A 19,387-nucleotide genomic window follows, 5' to 3' on the forward strand; every position below is an offset into this window, starting at 1 on the left:
CAGTCTCCGAAAATTTTTTTGAAAAAAAGGCACAGGGATGTAATCCATCCCCGTTATCCTGAGACAATACTGCGCCAACCCCACAGAGGAAGCATCAACCTCAACCAAAAACGGCCTAGTAACATCAGGCTGAATAAGGATGGGAGCAGAGGTGAACCTCTCCTTGAGATACACAAAAGCTTCAATGGCCTCAGAAGACCACTGAACCGCATCAGCACCTTTCCTGGTGAGATCAGTCAGAGGTTTGACAATACTAGAAAATTTTTTTATGAATTTTCTGTAGTAATTGGCGAAACCCAAAAACCTCTGTATCGATTTCAAACCAATAGGCCTAAGCCATTCCTGCACAGCCTGAACCTTAACCGGATCCATCTCAAAACCTTTGCTGGAGATAATGTAGCCCAAAAAACTAATTCTCTGTACAGCGAACTCACATTTCTCCAGCTTAGCAAAAAGCGAATTGTCCATTAATAACTGTAATACCTCACGCACGCTCCGCCAATGAGACTCCAGATCCGGCGAATAAATCAAAATGTCATCCAAATACACAACCACATTTTTGCCGATCAAAGGTCTAAGGATGTCATTAATCAGATTCTGAAAAAATGCAGGAGCATTAGTAAGACCAAAAGGCATAACCAGATTCTCAAAATGACCCACAGGAGTGTTAAAAGCAGTCTTCCATTCGTCACCCTCCTTCATGCGCAACAGATTGTATGCCCCCTTAAGGTCAATTTTAGAGAACCACTTGGCCCCCATTAACTGGTTAAACAGATCAGGAATCAATGGCAGTGGGTAAGGATTGCGTACAGTAATTTTGTTAATCTCACGAAAATCCAGACAAGGACGTAAACCGCCGTCCTTTTTTTTTTACAAAAAAAAATCCAACCGCCACAGGAGACTTAGAGGGCCTAATGTGACCGGCGGCCAAACTTGTCTGTATGTATTCCTCCAAAGCCTTCCTCTCAGGAATAGTAAGGTTAAATAAACGACTTTTAGGAAGAGTCGCTCCAGGGACAAATTCAATAGAACAATCATAGTCTCTATGGGGAGGCAAAACCTGCGAATCCTTCTCAGAAAAAAACTCTCCAAAAATCCTGAATAGGAACAGGCAATTCTCCCCTATCCAAAGCTGCAATACGCCCGTTACAACACTTGTCATAACATTTATGGCTCCAGGATTTAATTTCACTGGTAGACCAATCCAGTACAGGATTGTGAAATTTTAACCAGGGCAATCCCAATATTACTGGAGAAGGCAAGTTATTCAACACTACCAAATCCAATTTCTCATGGTGAACACCATTAATAGTGAGAGGAAATTCACAGACCTTGAGAGTAATATTCTTCAAAGGGGAACCATCCACAGAAACCACAGCAATGGGGGATGATAAAGGTTCAGGTTTTAAATTGAGTCTTTCCACGAATCCCCCATCAATTACATTCAAAGTAGACCCGCAATCAACAAACACCCGAAATTCCATTAATTCTTTCTGAGCAATCGTGGAAGCAGCTAAAAATATACCCTTGGAATTTAAACAGGCAATACGGGCGTGACTGACCATTTTTTTTTCTTTCTTCATACGAAGCTCACAGCCTTTAATCAAATGACCAGATTTTCCGCAATAGAAACACAAGCCTTCAGAAAATCGACGGTCTTTTTCTTGAGAGCGAGGTGCCACCGATCCAATCTCCATCGGTTCACCACTGTTAGTACACACATTCTCATAACCAGAAACTGACATAGCAGAGGATTAGCTCTCATTAACCCTTGCACGCAGTCTTCTATCCACCCGTATAGCTAATTGCATAGCCTGTTGCAAATCTTCAGGTGTAGGATAAGCAATTAGCAGGTCTTTAACCCTTTCACTGAGCCCAGCAAGAAATAGACTTTTCAGAGCAGAATCGTTCCACCCTGTTTGAGTAGACCAACGACGGAAATGAGTACAATATTTTTGCACATTACCTGATCCCTGTTTTAAACGTCTCAACTCAGTCTCAGCTGATGCGACACGGTCAGGATCATCATATAATAGTCCCAAAGCAGAAAAAAAACTATCCACTGATCTGAAGCATGTATCACTAGGTTGCAAAGAAAAGGCCCACTCCTGAGGCTCTTTGCGCAAAAGTGACATTATGAACCCTACGCGCTGGGATTCATCCCCAGAGGACTTAGGTCTCAAACGAAAATACAATAAGCAAGCATTTTTAACCCCTTACTTACCGGGGACGTATTAGTACGCATATCTGCGTACCGCCGGTTCAGTGAGGGCTCCGGCGCTGAGCCCTCACTGAACCGAGCACATGTCAGCTGATTCTTACAGCTGACATGTGCCCGCAACAGCCGCGGGTGGAATCGCGATCCACCCGCGGCTGTTAACCAGTTAAATGCTGCTGTCAATCTCCGACAGCAGCATTTAACGCGCGCTTCCGGGTAGCGCGTCATAAGCCCCGCCCACCGGCGACCCCGTCACGTGATCGCGGGTCGCCGATGGGCGTGCATGACAACCCAGGGTCTGCAGCAGACGCCTGTGGTTGTCATGATCTTGTCGCTATGAGCGCCACCTAGTGGTCGGCGCTCATAGCACAGGACCATTTCTGCTGCATGCAGGGGATCTGCTGGTCCCCTGTATGTAGCAGAGGCGATCGGACAGTTGCTGCTTCTAGTCTCCTATGGAGACTATAGAAGCATGCAAAAAGTAAAAAAAAAAAGTTTTTAAAGATATAAAAAAAAATAAAAAAATATAAAAGTTTAAATCACCCCCCTTTCGCCCCATTCAAAATAAAATATATAAAAAAAAAACCCACATACACATATTTGGTATCGCCGCGTTCAGAATCGCCCGATCTATCAAAATAAAAAAAGAATTATTCCGATCGGTAAACGGCGTAGCGAGAAAAAAATTCTAAACGCCAGAATTACGTTTTTTGGTCGCCGCAAAATTGCAATAAAATGCAATAACGGGCGATCAAAACATCGGATCTACCCCAAATGTTATCAATAAAAACGTCAGCCTGGCACGCAAAAAATAAGCCATCAACCAGCCCCAGATCACGAAAAATGGAGACGCTACGGGTCTTAGAAAATGGCGCTATTTTTTTATTTTTTTTTTTACCAAATTTTGGAATTTTTTTTTCACCACTTAAATATAAAAGAACCTATACATGTTTGGTGTCTATGAACTCGTAATGACCTGTAGAATAAGAAGGGCAGGTCAGTTTTAGCATTCAGTGAACATGGTAAAAAAAATAAATAAAAAACAACTGGGGTATTGCACTTTTTTTGCAATTTTACCGCACTTGGAATTTTTTTCCTGTTTTCCCGTACAGGATATGATAAAACTAGTAATGGCGTTGAAAAGTACAACTCGTCCCGCAAAAAATAAGCCCTCACATGGCCATATTGACCAAAAAATAAAAACGCTATGGCTCTGGGAACAAGGGGAGCAAAAACGAAAATGCAAAAACGAAAAATGCTCCGGGGCTTAAGGGGTTAAATGAAAAAAATTCTCGGTGTTCACCAAAAAATAAATCCGGCAAACATACCTTAGGCTCCAAGAAATGTGCTCCAGGACAGTTACTCACGTGCTGACGGAGCTCGGCCACCTCCAGAGAGAGTCCCTGCAGGCGATGAACCAAATCCTGAACCGACACCATGATGGAACAGAAAAATCTTTCCTTAGAGAATTTGCTGGCTGGACTTACTGTTATGTTCTGCTACCAGAGCTAAGGAAAGAGAGGAGATCTGTCCCTACGATAGAACTCAGCTTAATCCCTACGATGTAACAGGGGACCTGATCCTGCGATCAGACCTGCTAAAGTCCTAAGCTAGTCTGTACGGAGACCTATAGATGTGGGGAAGGAATCCCTACAAGTACTAAGGACTGGGAGGAATATGGGACACCTCCTAACAGAAATAGTAGCAGACAGACGAACAAACAAAATATATAGAACATAGAGGTCAGTAGACCAAGCAAACTAACAGAGCAAGACACAGAGCACAGGCTAGCTAGAAAGTAGATATACAATGAAGTCCAGCAAAGCCAGAAGGGCGGAGCAGGATTAAATAGGCCAAAAAGGTCATGTGACCAGCAAAGGAAAAAAAACCTAAGAGCAAGGATCTAACAGTCTGGCTTCCTCCCTTTCTCCCACAAGTCCCAAAACAAGGCAAAGTCCCGCCATATTATAACAGGGTGCAACAGGTCCTTGACTATGCCCACCTCATTGGACTCGGCGCCAGTTTGTGTCTATGACCACTCAGACCACAGGGTAGTCCTTAGCGTCCCCAGGGATACAACGGACGCCGACCTTTTTCCTCGAAACCAGCCAATGAGGAATTGTGGCCCTTACTAGGGTTACCAAATTCCCCGAGTCTAACAGAGCAGTCACTTGCACACCATTCACTGACACGAGGCATGCGTGCGGTCCCTCGCCTGGTTGAGAGACAGCACTGAAGGCAGGATATGCAAAGTACAAGAAGTGCCGTCCTGTGCTGCAGTCCATTGGCTCGTTGGTCATGGGGCAACGAGCGGCTATGTGACCTGGGGTGTGACATCTCCAACATACTATGCTATTGGGTGAGACCTTTGGCCGCAACTCAGACCCCTCCTGGACGCTAGGACACCTCCCAGATGTGGCTCTAGTTCCCCTCTTTTGGGTGTCCGCCCCCTTTTGGGAACCTCCGTATGGAGATGCTACGACCCTTGGCTTCCCCAAGGAACTCTCTACCGCCTGGTATATTTCCACCAACCCCACCAGGTCATCGGTATTACAGGGATCTCCCTGGGTCACCCAGCCTTGCACTGACCTCGGCAGGTAATGTATGAACCTGTCCATGATGACCTTCTCCACCATCTGCGCGGGGAAGGAAGATTCATGTTGCAACCACTTTTGGACCAGTTGTAGGAGGTCGAACATTTGGGACCTGGGAGGTTTGTCACTGCAATAGGCCCAGTGTTGCACCCGTTGCACCCCAACAGTCAGAGTCACTCCTAAAAGCGCCAAGATTTCCGTTTTTTAATTTGGCATACTCTTTTGCGTCCTGCAAGGCCAAGTCATAATAGGTTTTCTGCGACCCTGTTAAATATGGCACCAAAACCTCCGCCAACTGCTCCGGAGGCAATTTCTCCCGCTCTGCCACCCTCTCAAAGACCGTCAGGAATGCCTCAACGTCATCACCCGGGGTCATCTTTTGTAATGCACTTCTTACAGTTTTCCTAACGTGACAGTCATCACCTGGAGTTGGGGGTGGGGCAGGTGCCCTGCCACGGATCACCTCGGCCAGGAGCTCCATCTGCTGCTTATGCTGCACTTGCTGCATCTGCTGCTGTTGTTGCGACTGCTGCTGCTGTTGCCACTGCTGCTGTTGATGCTGCTGGAGGTTAGCCTGCACCAGGTGCTTTATCAGCTCCTCCATGCTGCCGGACGTCCCTTGCTGGCTGGCGGCCTTCACCCAGGACATAAATGGTTTTCTGTAGCAGTCACACTGCCCCTTGTGATTCGTGCCAGTGCTTTTAGCACCAATTGTAGGGTTTGGTACTCACTCGGCTGCGGTTGAGGTAGACACAAAAGCGTTTTCAGTGAAATCCAGGCTGGTTTATTAAAAAGCATAAACTACTCAGGAAGCAAAACAAAAAGAAACAGCCTTTTCCAGCACAAAGTGGAAACACAAAGGAAAATGTCCATACAAGGTAACGGGTTCACCCGCTCAGGTTAGTGTCCAGTCCTTAGGTCCTAACACAGACCAACACTCTGGAGATCCACACATCTCCAGACACAGCCCACAAATAAGACACTCGGTCTCCATTTTATATACACGCCCTGGGGTGGGGATATGTGAACAGCCAATCCCTCCCAACTCTTATGACAGCTCTTAAAAACTGTCCCTGATACGCTCTATTAACCCTCTCAGCACTATGTGTGTTGGAGCATGCTTTTCTGGTTTTATATCAACGAAACTACCAACCTGGGTGATGCATATCTCACCTCAAGGATCTGACCGGAGGCCATCTCACTATATATATATATATATATATATATATATATATATATATATATATATATATATATATATATATATATATATATATATATATATATATATAGTATAATATATACACTGCTCGAAAAAATAAAGGGAACACTCAAAGAACGCATCCTAGATCTGAATGAAATATTCTCATTGAATACTTTGTTCTGTACAAAGTTGAATGTGCTGACAACAAAATCACACAAAAATCATCCATGGAAATTTATTAACCAATGGAGGCTTGGATTTGGAGTCACCCCCCAAATTAAAGTGAAAAAACACACTAAAGGCTGATCCAACTTTGATGTAATGTCCTTAAAACAAGTCTAAATGAGGCTCAGTATTGTGTGTGGCTTCCACGTGCATGTATGACCTCCCTACAACGCCTGGGCATGCTCCTGATGAGGTTGCGGATGGTCTCCTGTGGGATCTCCTCCCAGACCTGGACTAAAGCAACCGACAACTCCTGGACAGTCTGTGGTGCAGCGTGGCGTTGGTGGATGGAGAGAGACATGATGTCCCAGATGTGCTCAATCGGATTCAGGTCTGGGGAACGGGCGGGCACACTCCAGCCACATGAGGTCTGGCATTGTCCTGCATTAGGAGGGCCAACGCCAACCGAACCACCATATGGTCTCACAAGGGCAAGGGGTCTGAGGATCTCACCTCGGTACCTAATGGCAGTCAGGCAAACTCTGGCGAGCACATGGAGGGCTGTGTGGCCCTCCAAAGAAATGCCACCCCACACCATTACTGACCCCACTGCCAAACCGGTCATGCTGAAGGATGCTACAGGCAGATCGCTCTCCACGGCGTCTCCAGACTCTGTCAAATCAGTCACATGTGCTCAGTGTGAACCTGGTTTCATCTGTGAAGAGCACATGGCGCCAGTGGCGACTTTGCCAATCCTGGTGTTCTGTGGCAAATGCCAAGCGTCCTGCACGGTGTTGGGCTGTGAGCACAACCCCCCATCTGTGGACGTCGGGCCCTCATACCACCCTCATGGAGTCGGTTTCTAACCGTTTGTGCAGACACATGCAGATTTGTGGCCTGCTGGAGGTCATTTTGCAGGGCTCTGGCAGTGCTCCCCCTGTTCCTCCTTGCACAAATGCGGAGGTAGCGGTCCTGCTCCTGGGTTGTTGCCCTCTTAAAGCCCCCTCCACGTCTCCTGGTGTACTGACCTGTCTCCTGGTAGCGCCTCCAGCCTCTGGACACTATGCTGACAGACACAGCAAACCTTCTTGCCACAGCTCGCATTGATGTGCCATCCTGGATGAGCTGCACTACCTGAGCAACTTCTCTGAGTTGTAGACTCCGTCTCATGCTACCACGAGTGTGAAAGCACAACCAACATTCAAAAGTGACCAAAACATCAGCCAGAAAGCATTGGTACTGAAATGTGGTCTGTGGTCCCCACCTGCAGAAACACTCCTTTATTGAGTGTGTCTTGATAATTGCCAATAATTTCCATCTATTGTCTATTCCATTTGCACAACAGCATGTGAAATCGATTGTCAATCAGTGTTGCTTCGTAAGTGGACAGTTTGATTTCACAGAAGTTTGATTCGCTTGGAGTTATATTCTGTTGTTTAAGTGTTCCTTTAATTTTTTTGAGCAGTGTGTATGTATGTATGTATTATATATATATATATATATATATATATATATATATATATATATATATATATACAGTACAGACCAAAAGTTTGGACACACCTTGTCATTTAAAGATTTTTCTGTATTTTCATGACTATGAAAATTGTACATTCACACTGAAGGCATCAAAACTATGAATTACCACATGTGGAATTATATACTTAACAAAAAAGTGTGAAACAACTGAAAATATGTCTTATATTCTAGGTTCTTCAAAGTAACCACCTTTTGCTTTGATGACTGCTTTGCACACTCTTGGCATTCTCTTGATGAGCTTCAAGAGGTAGTCACCGGAAATGGTCTTCCAACAATCTTGAAGGAGTTCCCAGAGATGCTTAGCACTTGTTGGCCCTTTTGCCTTCACTCTGCGGTCCAGCTCACCCCAAACCATCTCGACTGGGTTCAGGTCTGGTGACTGTGGAGGCCAGGTCATCTGGCGTAGCACCCCATCACTCTGCTTCTTGGTCAAATAGCCCTTACACAGCCTGGAGGTGTGTTTGGGGTCATTGTCTTGTTGAAAAATACATGATGGTCCAACTAAACGCAAACCGGATGGAATAGCATGCCGCTGCAAGATGCTGTGGTAGCCATGCTGGTTCAGTATGCCTTCAATTTTGAATAAATCCCCAACAGTGTCACCAGCAAAGCACCCCCAAACCATCACACCTCCTCCTCTATGCTTCACGGTGGGAACCAGGCATGTAGAGTCCATCCGTTCACCTTTTCTGCGTCACACAAAGACACGGTGGTTGGAACCAAAGATCTCAAATTTGGACTCATCAGACCAAAACACAGATTTCCACTGGTCTAATGTCCATTACTTGTGTTCTTTAGCCCAAACAAGTCTCTTCTGCTTGTTGCCTGTCCTTAGCAGTGGTTTCCTAGCAGCTATTTTACCATGAAGGCCTGCTGCACAAAGTCTCCTCTTAACAGTTGTTGTAGAGATGTGTCTGCTGCTAGAACTCTGTGTGGCATTGACCTGGTCTCTAATCTGAGCTGCTGTTAACCTGCGATTTCTGAGGCTGGTGACTCGGATAAACTTATCCTCAGAAGCAGAGGTGACTCTTGGTCTTCCTTTCCTGGTGCGGTCCTCATGTGAGCCAGTTTCTTTGTATCTCTTGATAGTTTTTGCAACTGGACTTGGGGACACTTTCAAAGTCGTCCCAATTTTTCAGACTAACGGACCTTCATTTAATAAAGTAATGATGGCCACTCATTTTTCTTTACTTAGAATTTGTTTTATGGCAAGAAAAAAGCAGCTAGCAGTCTATTCAATAGGACTATCAGCTGTGTATCCACCAGACTTCTGCACAACACAACTGATGGTCCCAACCCCATTTATAAGGCAAGAAACCCCACTTATTAAACCTGACAGGAAACACCTGTGAAGTGAAAACCATTTCCGGCGACTACCTCTTGAAGCTCATCAAGAGAATGCCAGGAGTGTGCAAAGCAGTCGTCAAAGCAAAAGGTGGCTACTTTGAAGAACCTAGAATATAAGACATATTTTCAGTTGCTTCACACTTTTTTGTTAAGTATATAATTCCACATGTGTTAATTCATAGTTTTGATGCCTTCAGTGTGAATGTACAATTTTCATAGTCATGAAAATACAGAAAAATCTTTAAATGAGAAGGTGTGTCCAAACTTTTGGTCTGTACTGTACATATACATACACATACATACATATACATATATATATATATATACAGTCATATGAAAAAGTTTGGGCACCCCTATTAATCTTAAGCTTAATGTTTTATAAAAAATTGGTGTTTTTGTAACAGCTATTTCAGTTTGATATATGTAATAACTGTTGGACACAGTAATGTTTCTGCCTTGAAATGAGGTTTATTGTACTAACAGAAAATGTGCAATCTGCATTCTAACAAAATTTGACAGGTGCATAAGTATGGGCACCCTTATCAGTTTCTTGTTTTAAATACTACTACCTACTTTTTACTGACTTACTAAAGCACGTTTTTTGCTTTTATAACCTCATTGAGCTTTGAACTTCATAGCCAGGTGTATGCAATCATGAGAAAAGCTACTTAAAGTGACCATTTGCAAGTTGTTCTCCTGTTTGAATCTCCTCTGAAGAGTGGCATCATGGGCTCCTCCAAACAACTGTCAAATGATCTGAAAACAAAGATTATTCAACATAGTTGTTCCGGGGAAGGATACAAAAAGCTGTCTCAGAGATTTAACCTGTCAGTTTCCACTGTGAGGAACATAGTAAGGAAATGGAAGAACACAGGGACAGTTCTTGTTAAGGCCAAAAGTGGCAGGCCAAGAAAAACATCAGAAAGGCAAAGAAGAAGAATGGTGAGATCAGTCAAGGACAATCCTCAGACCACCTCCAGAGAGCTGCAGCATCAACTTGCTGCAGATGGTGTCACTGTGCATCGTTCAACTATACAACGCACTTTGCACAAGGAGAAGCTGTATGGGAGAGTGATGCGAAAGAAGCCGTTTCTGCAAGCACGCCACAAACAGAGTCGGCTAAGGTATGCAAAAGCACATTTGGAGAAGCCAATTTCTTTTTGGAAGAAGGTCCTGTGGACTGATGAAACCAAGATTGAGTTGTTTGGTCATACAAAAAGGTGTTATGCATGGCGGCAAAAAAACACAGCATTCCAAGAAAAACACTTGCTACCCACAGTAAAATTTGGTGGAGGTTCCATCATGCTTTGGGGCTGTGTGGCCAATGCCGGCACCGGGAATCTTGTTAAAGTTGAGGGACGCATGGATTCCACTCAGTATCAGCAGATTCTTGACAATAATGTTCAAGAATCAGTGCTAAAGTTGAAGTTACGCAGGAGATGGATCTTTCAGCAAGACAATGATCCAAAACACCGCTCCAAATCTACTCAGGCATTCATGCAGAGGAACAATTACAATGTTCTGGAATGGCCATCCCAGTCCCCAGACCTGAATATCATTGAACATCTGTGGGATCATTTGAAGAGGGCTGTCCATGCTCGGCGACCATCAAACTTAACTGGAATTGTTTTGTAAAGAAGAATGGTCAAAAATACCTTCATCCAGGATCCAGGAACTCAGTAAAAGCTACAGGAAGCGACTAGAGGCTGTTATTTTTGCAAAAGGAGGATCTACTAAATATTAATGTCACTTTTCTGGTGAGGTGCCCATACTTATGCACCTGTCAAATTTTGTTTGAATGCAGATTGCACATTTTCTGTTAGTACAATAAACCTCATTTCAAGGCAGAAACATTACTGTGTCCAACAGTTATTACATATATCAAACTGAAATAGCTGTTGCAAAAACACCAATTTTTATAAAATATTAAGCTTAAAATTAATAGGGGTGCCCAAACTTTTTCATATGACTGTATATATATATATACTTATATATATATATATATATATATACACACACACTAGCTATTGAACCACCCGTTCTACGCCCGGGTGGCGAGCATTTTTATTGGTATATGGTCTCCCATGTTGGTATGTGCTGCCCCCACCATCCTATCCCGGTATGCGTGGCACCCCTCATCGCCAATCCCGGTATGCGTGGCACCCCTCATCGCCAATCCCGGTATGCGTGGCACCCCTCATCGCCAATCCCGGTATGCGTGGCACCCCTCATCGCCAATCCCGGTATGCGTGGCACCCCTCATCCCCAATGCCATTATGCGTGGCACCCCTCATCCCCAATCCCTGTATGCGTGTCACCCCTCATCCCCAATCCCTGTATGCGTGTCACCCCTCATCCCCAATCCCGGTATGCGTGGCACCCCTCATCCCCAATCCCGGTATGCGTGGCTCCCCTCATCCCCAATCCCGGTATGCGTGGCACCCCTCATCCCCAATCTTGGTATGCGTGTCACCCCTCATCCCCAATCCCGGTATGCGTGGCACCCCTCATCCCCAATCTTGGTATGCGTGTCACCCCTCATCCCCAATCCCGGTATGCATGGCTCCCCTCATCCCCAAAGCCATTATGCGTGGCACCCCTCATCCCCAATCCTGGTATGCGTGTCACCCCTCATCCCCAATCCCGGCATGCGTGGCACCCCTCATCCCCAATCCCGGTATGCGTGGCACCCCTCATCCCCAATCCCATTATGCGTGGCACCCCTCATCCCCAATCCCGGTATGTGTGGCACCCCTCATCCCCAATCCTGGTATGCGTGGCACCCCTCATCCCCAATCCCGGTATGCGTGGCACCCCTCATCCCCAATCCTGGTATGCGTGTCACCCCTCATCCTCAATCCTGGTATGCGTGGCACCCCTCATCCCCAATCCTGGTATGCGTGTCACCCCTCATCCCCAATCCTGGTATGCGTGTCACCCCTCATCCTCAATCCCGGTATGCGTGGCACCCCTCATCCCTATTCTGGTATGCGTATCACCCCTCATCCCCAATCCTGGTATGCATGTTACCCCTCATCCCCAATCCTGGTATGCGTGTTACCCCTCATCCCCAATCCTGGTATGCGTGTTACCCCTCATCCCCAATCCTGGTAAGCGTGGCACCCCTCATCCCTATTCAGGTATGCATGGCTCCCCTCATCCCTATTCTAGTATGCATGGCACCCCTCACCCCCCCACTATACACACATCCCCCAAAAAATAAACAGTTATACTCACCTTTCTTCTCTGTACTCCAGAGCACCGCGCAATCCGGCGCCATTTTGCTAAAGACACACTGTAAATGTGTCTTCAGTAAAATGGCGCCGGATAGCGCTAGGCGCACGCGCCGATCCGACGTCTCACTCCGCCCCCGATCTCCGCTGAAGAGAGGCGCCGTGGCAACGCTCTTCCCGGTCAGGTAAGTATGTAAGTACGGCGCCGGAGATCGCAGTGTGCGTTCAGTGCCTACGCATACCGCACCATCTCCGACGGCATACACCTCCTCTTACCTGTAACGGCTGGATGCGGTCTTCTGTCTGGAGCCAGACTGCGCGTCACGCATGCGCAGTCTATCGAGGCTTCGGACAGAGACCCGCATCCCCGGTTATATTATATTATAATATATATATATATACACACATACACAGTTATATGAAAAAGTTTGGGCACCCCTATTAATCTTAAGCTTATTGTTTTATAAAAATTGGTGTTTTTGCAACGCGCGTTTCGGCAGAGAGCCTGACGAAGGCACTCTGCCGAAACGCTCGTCGGGGTGGACGCATGTCTGGCATGTGGGAGGTATATATCTAATTGTAAGTCATTTTTTGTACTATTTTATACCTTATTATATAGCTTACTTGTACCGGAGGACTTTTATTTTGTGTTTTCTATTCACGGCAATCTCCGTTGCCTTTTTCCCCTACTATTAGTATACACTATCAGTGATAGGTTTTGATTATGCACTAATGTAATATCATATGTTGTTACTATGTAGTTCACTCTACCTTTTATATTTATTTTACATATACACTTACATGTCTTTATGATATATTACCTTTATACAATTCTTTTTTATCCCCTACCTCTTGTATTTATACAAACATCCCTCCTCCTTTTGTCCTCTCCCGCATGAACTATTACTTATTACTTTTCATTCAGACATTCGCCCCTGCTTTTAATATTTTAATTATTTCTTATTGTCATCACCTGTTTATTAATAAAATGAGATTATTCACCTTACTTTGATATCTGGGACTTTATGATCGTCTTTCTTCTTTGTTTTTTGTCATATGTTTTTTACGATTGTCCCGTTTGCCTACATTAGTCCTTCACTCCGGATGGTTCAATATTACATATAATTGCATATATATATATATATATATATATACTTATATTATTTACCACCGGAGGTATATCTTTGGCTTTCTTGTACAACTTTATAACTGTGAGAGACAGAATATAAAAAAAAATCCAGAAAATCACATTGTACGATATTTACTTATTTAATTTGCATTTTATTGCATGAAATAAGTATTTAAACAGAACTTAATATTTGGTACAGAAACCTTTGTTTGCAATTACAGAGGTCAGACATTTCCTGTAGTTCTTGACCAAGTTTGCACACACTACAATCAGGGATTTTGGCCCACTCCTCCATACAGATCTTCTCCAGATCTTTCAGGTTTCGGGGCAGTCGCTGGGCAACATTGAGTTTCAGCTCCCTCCAAAGATTTTCTAATAGGTTCAGGTCGGCAGACTGGCTAGGCCACTCCAGGACCTTGAAATGCTTCTGACGGAGCCACTCCTTAGTTGCCCTGGCTGTGTGTTTCAGGTCATTGTCATGCTGGAAGACCAGCCACGGCCCATCTTCAATGCACTTAATGAGGGAAGGAGGTTGTTGGCCAAAATCTTGCGATACATGACCCCATAAATTCTTTCTTCAATACGGTGCAGTTGTCCTGTGCCCTTTGTAGAAAAGCACCCTTTAACCCCTTCAGGACCCAGCCTATTTTGACCCTAAAGACCTTGGCATTTTTGTCAATTCTGACCAGTGTCCCTTTACGAAGTAAAAACTCTGGAACACTTCAACGGATCCTAGCGATTCTGAGAATGTTTTTTCGTGACATATTGGGCTTCATGTTAGTATTAAATTTAGGTCGATAATATTTGCGTTTATTTGTGAAAAAATCAAAAAATATATGGGAAAAATTTTGAAAATTTTGCAATTTTCAAATTTTGAATTTTTATTCTGCTAAACTAGAGAGTGATGTGACACAAAATAGTTAATAAATAACATTTCCCACATGTCTACTTTACATCAGCACAATTTTGGAAAAAAAAAAAATTTTTGGTAGGAAGTTAGAAGGGTTCAAAGTTCATCAGCAAATTTTCTTTTTTCCAGCAAAATTTGCAAAGCCATTTTTTTTAGTGACCACATCACATTTGAAGTCCCTTTGAGGGGTGTACATGACAGAAAACACCCAAAAGTGACACCATTCCAAAAACTGCACCCCTCAAGCTACTCAAAACTACATTCAAGAAGATTATTAACCCTTCAGGTGCATCACAGGAACTAAAGCCACATGGAAGAAAAAAATGAACATTTTTATTTTTCTAACAAAAATTTTCTTTTAGCCTAAATTTTTTAATTTTCACATGGGTAACAGGATAAAATGCATCCTAAAATTTGTTGGTCAATTTCTCCTGAGTACACTGATACCTCATATGTGGTCATAAACCACTGTTTGGGCACACGGCAGGGCTCAGAAGGGAAGGAGCGCCATTTTAATTTTTGAATGGAAAATTAGCTCCAAAAGTCAAATTGCGCTCCTTCTCTTCTGAGCCCTGCCATGCGCCCAAACAGTGGTTTATGAACACATATGAGGTATCAGTGTACTCAGGAGAAATTGACCAACACATTTTAGGATGCATTTTATCCTGTTACCCATGTGAAAATTAAAAAATTTAGGCTAAAAGAAAATTTTTGTGAAAAAAAAAGTACTTTTTTGTTTTCACAGATCATTTTGTGAAGCACCTGGGGGTTCCAAGTGCTCACTATGCATCTAGATAGGTGCCTTGGGGGGTCTAGTTTCCAAAATGGGGTCACTTGTGGGGGAGCTCCACTTTTTAGGCACATTAGGGGCTCTCCAAACGCAACATGGTGTCCGCTAACAATTTGAGCCGATTTTCCATTCAATTTGTTTGCGGACACCATGTCCCGTTTGGAGAGCCGCTGTGTGCCCAAACATTGGAGCTCACCTACAAGTGACCCCATTTTGGAAACTATACCCCCCAAGGCACCTATCTAGATGCATAGTGAGCACTTGGAACCCCCAGATCCTTCACAAATTAATCCGTAAAAATCAAAAGTGTTTTTTTTTCCACTTTTTCATTTTTATGAATCAATTTGTGAAGCACCTGGGGGTTCCAAGTGCTCACTATGCATCTAGATAGGTGCCTTGGGGGGTCTAGTTTCCAAAATGGGGTCACTTGTGGGGGAGCTCCAATGTTTGGGCACACAGCGGCTCTCCAAATGCAACATGGTGTCCGCTAACAAATTGTCGGCTCAAATTGTTAGAAGACACCATGTTGCGTTTGGAGAGCCGCTGTGTGCCCAAACATTGGAGCTCCCCCACAAGTGACCCCATTTTGGAAACTAGACCCCCCCAAGGCACCTATCTAGATGCATAGTGAGCACTTGGGACCCCCAGGTCCTTAGGAAATTAATCCGTAAAAATAAAAAAGTGTTTTTTTTTTCACTTTTTCATTTTTATCAATCAATTTGTGAAGCACCTGGGGGTTCCAAGTGCTCACTATGCATCTATATAGGTGCCTTGGGGGGTCTAGTTTCCAAAATGGGGTCACTTGTTGGTGAGCTCCAATGTTTGGGCACACAGGGACTCTCCAAACGCAAAGGGTTCCAATTTGTTAGCGGACACCATTGTGTAGTGCATGTCAGGTTGGTGTGCGGTGTGGTATATTGTAGTGCATACACCACACACACACACACACACACACACACAATCTCATACACTACAACACACACACACACCAACCTGACATAGCCTCCTCAGCTGAGTACGCCCTAGACTGGGATGAGCGGGACGGGCGGGACACTTTGTGTGCTTTGTGAGTGTGTAAAAAAAAAAAAAAAAAAATCAAAACTTTATTATAGTGTGAGTGTACGTGTGTGTGCTTGGTGTAACCTTCTGCAGTCACGTGTGGGGGCGGTCAGGCGTAGGGGCCGGTCAGGCGTAGGGGGCGGTCAGGCTTAGGGGGCGGTCAGGCGTAGGGGGCGGTCAGGCGTAGGGGGCGGTCAGGCGTAGGGGGGGTCAGGCGTAGGGGGCGGTCAGGCGTAGGGGGCGGTCAGACGTATGGGGCGGTCAGACGTAGGAGGGGGCTGAGGAGATGGAGGAGCCAGAAGCAGCAGCAAGGGGGGTGATCACTGGGGCAGGAGCCGGCAGCAGCAAAGGGGGGTAGGAGGCCGGCAGCATCGGGGGGTGATTACTGGGGCAGAAAGGGGAGCAGGAGCTGGCAGGAGCAGGGGGCTGATTACTGGGTTTTCGGGGGGGGGTGATCACTGGGAACAGGGGGGGGTGAACACTGGGAACAGGGGGGGGGTGAACACTGGGGGAGGGGGTGATTATTGGGAGGTGGGGGGTGATATCACTGGGACTGGGGGATGGTGGGTTTGATCACAGGAGCAGGGCATTTACACTGAGCCTGCTGCTGCTGTGATCACAGTCCACCGGCTGTCAGAAGGAGAGCAGCAGCCGGTGGATGAAGACGTGGGAGAGGGAGCGGAGGTCAGGGTGCAGGTATGAAAGTGGAGGGGGGGTGGAGAGGGGGCGGGGGGGGGGTCGCGGGGGGGGGTGGAGGGGGGGGTCGGGGGGAGTGGCGGCAATACTTACCGCTGATCAGCGGTGGCGGCGGCAGACGCGATCCACAGGGTCCACAGCAGGGGGTCCACAGCATGGGGTCCACAGCAGGGGGTCCACAGCAGACGATCTAGGGTTGGGAAGGTGCTGGGAGGTTTCAGCCATCCCTCCATATCTGATTGGGGCTAGTATCCATGTGACGCTAGCCCCCCAATCAGATCTGGGGGGAGGGGGGGAACAGAGGTGACACTCCCCCCAGCCAATGGCTGATGCTGTAAGCATCAGGCAATGCCCAGATTTAAATATTACACCAATTTTCATTGGTGAAATATTTAATTCATACCGATTGGCTGTTTCATTTTCACTTTTAGTGAAACTGCCAATCGGAGGGGTCCCAGGCACGGGGGGGTTAATCCACCCCCCGGGGGGTCGACTTCAGGATATCCAGTTGCAGTAGCAACTGTGACACCTGAGCGACCCCGCTCGCAGGCGCTGCAGGGGCTCTTTCCCTCCATGTCACAGACGCTGTGACATGGGTCGGGAACGAACTGTTTTCCATGTCACAAACGGTGTGACACGGGTCGGGAAGGGGTTAAGTATGGGGTTTCACCCACCATGCTTCACAGTTGGGACAGTGTTCTTGGGGTTGTACTCATCCTTCTTCTTCCTCCAAACACGGCAAGTGGAGTTCTATTTTGGTCTCATCTGACCACATGACCTTCTCCCATGCCTCCTCTGGATCATCCAGATGGTCATTGGTGAACTTCAAACGGGCTTGGACATGTGCTGGCGTGAGCAGAGGAACCTTGCATGCCCAGCAGGATTTTAATCCATAGTGTGTTACTGTGTTACTAATGGTAATATTTGAGACTGTGGTCCCAGCTCGTTGACCAGGTCCTCCCATGTAGTTCTGGGCTGATTCTTTACCTTTCTCTGAATCATCCTTACCCCATGAGGCGAGATCTTGCATGGAGCCCCAGACCAAGGAAGATTGACAGTAATCTTGTGTTTCTTCTATTTTCTAATAATTGTGCCAACAGTTGTTGCCTTCTCACCAAGCTGCTTGCCTACTGTCCTGTAGCCCATTCCAGCCTTCCGCAGGTCTACAATTTTGTCCCTGGTGTCCTTAGACAGCTCTTTGGTCTTGGCCATGGTGGAGAGGTTGAAGTGTGATTGATTGAGTGTGTGAATGGGTGTCTTTTATACAGGTAAAGTGTTCAAACAGGTGTAATTAATACAGGTAATGAGTGCAAAGTAGGGGGGGCTTCTTAAAGAAAAACTAACAGGTCTATGAGAGCCTTTCTGGCAATACATTTGTAATATATTAACTTACTAAGAGAATATCGATGGAAGGAAAAGCACAGTGTTGCCAAAACAGGCAGACAAGGTACGAACTACAGCTGCCCATGTGATGCTGTAGTGATGCACCATTGGATTGACAAGAGAGCATTGAGGAATAAAATGCAGGATGAAATATGGGAATCAAGATGGAGTCTGAAAAGAAGAAAGAGGAGGCTGAACTGCAGTGGAGTAAGCAATTACACTATGATAAGTGTGAGAAGGAAGTAAATACAGTATGTATGGGAGAGGTGTGAGAAGCAATCAAATGGGTATGAAGAGCTGGAAAAAATAAATAACTGAACTACTTCTTTAACAATACCCTCTCTAACATTGCTTATACAGTATAGGCAGGTTCAGACTGCCCCACAGGGGAAAAGCTGAATCTCCCAGAGGGCCCCTAAATTAGCAATTAGTGGCAAAATACACTTGATTCGTTATTTACAGACCAAGCCAGCATTTCATCATTCATTTTACAAACTATTCAGTATATTATTATACAGAAACATACGTAAATTTGTGAAAGAGTGTAATGTAATACTTACATGAAGCTGAACAGTGGGCCATGGAGTTAATGTTACTGACCCCTTGGCGTCCCAGTCAAATAGTAAGTAGTACGGCAAACATGTATGTAGCAGCCAGGTGCTGTTCAAATGCCCTTGATTAAAGGTTCAGTATTCGAGAGTGTGTTAAAACAATGTCAATAAGAAAAAACATCAGCAATAATCTTAAAGTAGCAATTGTTGCTGCCCATCAATCTAGGAAATGTATTTCCAAACAACTTGGATTCAATCATTCTACAGTGAGAAAGATATTCACAAGTCAAAAACAATGAAGACTGTTGACAATCTTCCCAGGAGTGTATGTCTCAGCAAACTCACCCCTAAATCAAATTGTGCAATACTAAAAGAAATTGCAAAAAAGCAAGAGCTATAGCTCACACTCTAATGGCCTCAATTAGCATGTTAAATGTTCAAGTTCATGACGGTTCAATTAGAAAATGGCTAAGCAACCAAGGCTTTTTTGGAACAGTTGCCAGGCGAAAGCTTCAAATGCAAAATTATGAACTCCACAGTATGATCAATACAGTTCCAAAACACATAAT

General features: G+C 45.2%; 1 protein-coding gene across 2 annotated transcripts in view; it reads right to left on the bottom strand.

Moving 5' to 3' along the window:
• Window positions 1–19,387, bottom strand: part of BRIP1 (BRCA1 interacting DNA helicase 1) — a 369,260-nt gene that overhangs the window by 223,451 nt on the left and 126,422 nt on the right. The window lies entirely within an intron of this gene.

The sequence above is a fragment of the Phyllobates terribilis genome, unplaced genomic scaffold (genome assembly GCF_046119375.1).
Source record: "Phyllobates terribilis strain yellow unplaced genomic scaffold, ASM4611937v1 Scaffold_2__4_contigs__length_985480577, whole genome shotgun sequence".
Classification (NCBI taxonomy): domain Eukaryota; kingdom Metazoa; phylum Chordata; class Amphibia; order Anura; family Dendrobatidae; genus Phyllobates; species Phyllobates terribilis.